Source organism: Oncorhynchus masou, unplaced genomic scaffold (assembly GCF_036934945.1).
Source record: "Oncorhynchus masou masou isolate Uvic2021 unplaced genomic scaffold, UVic_Omas_1.1 unplaced_scaffold_1932, whole genome shotgun sequence".
Lineage (NCBI taxonomy): Eukaryota > Metazoa > Chordata > Actinopteri > Salmoniformes > Salmonidae > Oncorhynchus > Oncorhynchus masou.
This window is the reverse complement of record NW_027016728.1, coordinates 80,899-86,069: the sequence shown is the minus strand read 5'-3', so window position 1 is coordinate 86,069 and position 5,171 is coordinate 80,899.

The following is a 5,171-nucleotide window of genomic DNA, read 5'->3' as shown; positions in this document are numbered from 1 at the left end:
ATTTACGTTTATCGTTGAAGGAATGAGCGTTACACCGAGGCCTGTACTCTGGAGCGAGATCGATTTGGAGGTGGAGGGTCCGTCATGGTCTGGCGCAGTGTGTCACAGCATCATCGGACTAAGCTTGTTGTCATTGCAGGCAGTCTCAACACTGTGTATTACAGGGAAGACATCCTCCTCCCTCATGCGGTACACTTCCTGCAGGCTCATCCTGACATGACCCTCCAGCATGACAATGCCACCAGCCATACTGCTCGTTCTGTGCATGATTTCCTGCAAGACAGGAATATCAGTGTTCTGCCATGGTCAGCGAAGAGCCCGGATCTCAATCCCATTGAGCACATCTGGGACCTGTTAGATCGGAGGGTGAGAGCTAGGGCCCTTCCTCCCAGAAATGTCTGGGTACTTGCAGGTGCCTTGGTGGAAGAGTGGGGTAATATCACACAGCAAGAACTGGCAAATCTGGTGCAGTCCATGAGGAGGAGATGCACTGCAGAACTTAATGCAGTTGATGGCCACACCAGATACTGACTGTTACTTTTGATTTTGACCATTGATTTTGATTATTCCATTTCTGTTCGTCAAATTTCTGTGGAACTGGTTCAGTTTATGTCTCAGTTGTGGAATCTTGTTCATGTTCATACAAATATACACAAAATATTCATACAAATATTTACACGTTAAGTTTGCTGAAAATAAACACAATTGACAGTGAGAGGACATATATTTTTTTGCTGATATATATATATATATATATATATATATATAAGTTGAAGTCGAAAGTTTACATACACCTTAGACAAACTCAGTTTTTCACAATTCCTGAAATTTTATCCTAGTAAAAATTCCCTGTTTTAGGTCAGTTAGGATCACCACTTTATTTTAAGAATGTGAAATGTCAGAATAATAGTAGAGAGATTGATTTATTTCAGCTTGTATTTCTTTCATCACATTCCCAGTAGGTCAGAAGTTTACATACACTCAATTACTATTTGGAAGCATTGCCTTTAAATTGTTTAACTTGGGTCAAACGTTATGGGTAGCCTTCCAAAAGCTTCGCACAATAAGTTGTGCGAATTTTGGCCCATTCCTCCTGACAGAGCTGGTGTAACTGAGTTAGGTTTGTAGGCCTTTTGCTCGCACACGCTTTTCAGTTCTGCCCACATATTTTCTATATGATTGAAGTCAGGGCTTTGTGATGGCCACTCCAATACCTTGCCTTTGTTGTCCCGCTTGACCGTCGCTCGCTCGGTCTAAGCACAGTGACCATGAGAAAAAGTAAATCAGTCATTTTTCCTAACAGATGTCAAAGAAAAGCTCTCACACGCTCTCACACACACACACACACACACACACACACACACACACACACACACACACACACACACACACACACACACACACACACACAGCAAGAATGGAGTGACAAAGTGTGGTGCTTAAAGACACACAGAGCCTGCAATGGCATTTCCATATTCTCAAGGCCGTGCCGAGTTCAACGAGATGCCCCTTGACCGTAGCTCGCTCTGAGTGCAGCGACCGTGAAAAACGTAGGCCCAAAATTAAGCCTGGCCCTAAATGTCATTTGCTTTTGGGTGACAGTGAGAAAACCGTTAGGGTGAGAAGCATAATTCGACTTCAGGTACATTCCCGAGGTCCTCCCGATCTGTGCAAGCCTAACCTTGACCGTGTGGCACTAACCCTTAACAGTAAATCAGGGTTTTTTGGTCTCACAGATTACAATGACTGTCCTTATAGGAATACATTTTCCTGCTCCCCTAAATTAAACCTCAAGTTATGTGGGTTAATATTGCCTTATGAACTTGTCTTCGATGACAATCCATCAGGCCACTATGAGGTCTACCTGTGTTGATTCTAAGCTTCCTGAAGCAACCGGAAGTGATTGAATTCAGCCTAAAAGTGTTTTGATATACATAACCTGCAATTTTGAAAATCACTGCATTCAACCCTGTGATGATCAGTCAATTCCAAACATAAAGACTTAAAACTCAGGATTCCGTAAGAGCCTACCCCAATGAGGATATGTGTTCACGTTCAGCTTCCTGTGCCAACCGGAAGTGCCTTAAAATGGTGTCATAGGTGCTGTTTCGAAGGGTTAAAAAGGTCAGATCTTTTTAAAACTTCATGTGTGTGATTAAACAATGCTCATGAACTGTAAATCAGTCATTTTTCACAACAGATGTCAAAGAAAAGCTCTCTCTCACACACACACACACACAGCAAGGATGGAGTGACAAAGTGCGGTGCTTAAAGAGACACAGAGCCTGCAATGGCATTACCATAATCTCTAGGCTGTAACGAGTTCAACGAGATACCCCACTTGACCGCAGCTCGTTCTGAGTGCAGCGACCGTGAAAAAAGTAGGCCCAAAATGAAGCCTGGCCCTAAATGTCATTTGCTTTTGGGTGACAGTGGGAGAACTGTTAGGGTGAGAAGCACAATTCGACCTCAGGTACATTCCTGAGGTCCTCCCGATCTGTGCAAACCTTGACCGTGTAGCATTAACCCTTAACAGTTAAAAGAAGGTGTCTACATCAAACAGTTTTCACTGACTTCTCTCCCATTTGGAATACATTGCCTGCAACCGCTTTTCCTCCCCGACCAGGATGTGGCTAAGGTTCACAATGATGCCGTTTAACAGTTTAACAGTGTGACAGACGTTGCTTTCATAGTTTACTTTATGCATCAAAAGCGTTGTCATTGTACCCTGCGTGGATTCATTTACCACCACCTCAATTTGCACCCATGAGGCTGCTGATAGCCTTCTCACTCTCATGGCTCCCATACCTCATGGGCTCCCCTGTCAACAACGACTCTTAACCTCTTACATCTATGGTGGCGCTATTTCATTTTTGGATGAAAAACGTTCCCGTTTTAAACAAGATATTTTGTCACAAAAAGATGCTCGACTATGCATGTAATTGCTACTGTTCGAAAGAAAACACTCTGACGTGTCCGGAAATACAAATATCTTCTCTGTGCGTGCCCTTTAACGTGAGCTTCAGGCAAAACCAAGATGAGATGGCATCCAGGAAATGACAAGGATTTTTGAGGCTCTGTCTTTCATTCACTCCTTATATGGCTGTGAACGCAAGAGGAATGAATCAACCCTTTCTGTCGTTTCCCCAAGGTGTCTGCAGCATTGTGACGTATTTGTAGGCAGATCATTGGAAGATTGACCATAAGAGACCACATTTACCACGTGTCCGCCCGGTGTCCTGCACCGAAATTGGTGCGCAAAAGTCACCTGCCAGTATTTTTCCATGGGACACAGAGAGGGAAGCAAGCTTCCACGAACTGCATGTCAATGAAGAGATATGTGAAAAAACACATTGAGGATTGATTCCAAACAACGTTTGCCATGTTTCGGTCGATATTATGTAGTTAATCCGGAAAAAGTTTCACGTTGTAGGTGACTGCATTTTCGGTTCGTTTTGGTAGCCAGGCGCAATGTAGAAAACGGAACGATTTCTCCTACACACAGACGCTTTCAGGAAACACTGCGCATCTGGTATGTGGCTGAGAGTCTCCTCATTGAAAACATCAGAAGCTCTTCAAAGGTAAATGATTTTATTTATTTGGTTATCTGGCTTTTGTGAAAATGTTGCGTGCTACATGCTACACAAAATGCTATGCTAGCTTTGCATACTCTTACACAAATTAGTCCATTTCTATGTTTCAAAAGCATATTTTGAAAATCTGAGATGACAGTGTTGTTAAGAAAAGGCTAAGCTTGAGAGCAAACGCATTATTTTAATTTTATTTGCGATTTTCAGAAATCGTTAACGTTGCGTTATGCTAATGAGCCTGAGGCTTAGTCACAAACCCGGATCCGGGTTGGGGAGTTTCAAGAAGTTAAGGTTACGCTCCCTACGTTTGGATTGCCGTCAGCACCTGCAGCGCCCAGAAAGGCTGGTGGCAGGGCAGGAGTCACAGCTGCTTCGCTTTGACCGTGGACAACGACAACCGCACAAGCAAAATGTGCACTCACTACTGCCCGGGGACGACCTATGATCACTGGAGACCTCCAGTAAACGTTACACGGTCGTGTGTTCCAAGCTCATAGCCGCTCACAGGGCTTTAGGTATATTCAAGGAGCCCCACAAGGAGCTGTTCAGCACCAGCTACGATAAAATCTACATAGTCGATTTGTACAAGCTAGAGTCGTGCACCCCGGGAGAACCCAGCAAAAAGGCCACCATCTCCACAAAGCCTCCTCAGATCGCAGTGAACATCAACACCCTCATCCTCATGACGGACCACAACCACTACATGGTAGGCATCCTGGATTCGGAATGAGTTGTGGAGTACGTGCCTCGGATGAACAACGTGTGCACCGCCTACAACACCAGGGAGATCACACACAGCATGAATGTGGTCTGGGTGGACAATGGTTACACAGTCACCAAACCGGTCAAAGCTCTGCATTTCGTCTCCAACTTCACCCTGGGCATAGACTACATCAACCTGAACATCAGCTGTGTCAATTACGACGTGAGCGCTCTACGGCCGTGTCTGATTGCCATATGCGGAGGTGACCACAGTTGCAGGAAGGACTACGGGAGGCTCTGCAACTCAGCACTCGGGATCATCATCAACGATGCTCGCAGGGCCGGAGAGCTGATGAGGGAAGGTCTCAAGGAGTTAGCTGAACAGGAGAAGAAGGCTTAGATGTACGAGCTGCCTGACAACGCTCCCTTCTCTTGGCTGGACAACCCACAGGGAGGCCTTACTAGGCACAAGAGGTTTCTTGGGGTGTTGACAGGAGTGGCAGCCTTGGGGCTCACGTGGCACGTTTCCAATAGGATGGCCGTCTTGGAGGATCAAATGGATGCGTGAAGGATCCCAGCGAGTGCAAGACAGTATGCGCCGCGCCCCTTGTCACCAAAGTATTTGCTACCAGGAAAAGAAAGTCTCTTGGATGGAGGGTTCAGCCTCCGTAGAGATCGAGTCTCCTCCGCTCAAACTGTTCTCCAGACCGCACATATCGGATGGACCCATGTCTTTCTCAGATCTACTGAAAGATCCCGGAAATGTCCGAAACGGAGTTGCTGCAGGCCATAAACACCAGCGTAAAGCTCATCGACGTGCGAGAAGACCTGGACTGGAGACTATCAGGATTCGACAGTGATGCGGCCCTATGGACCTCT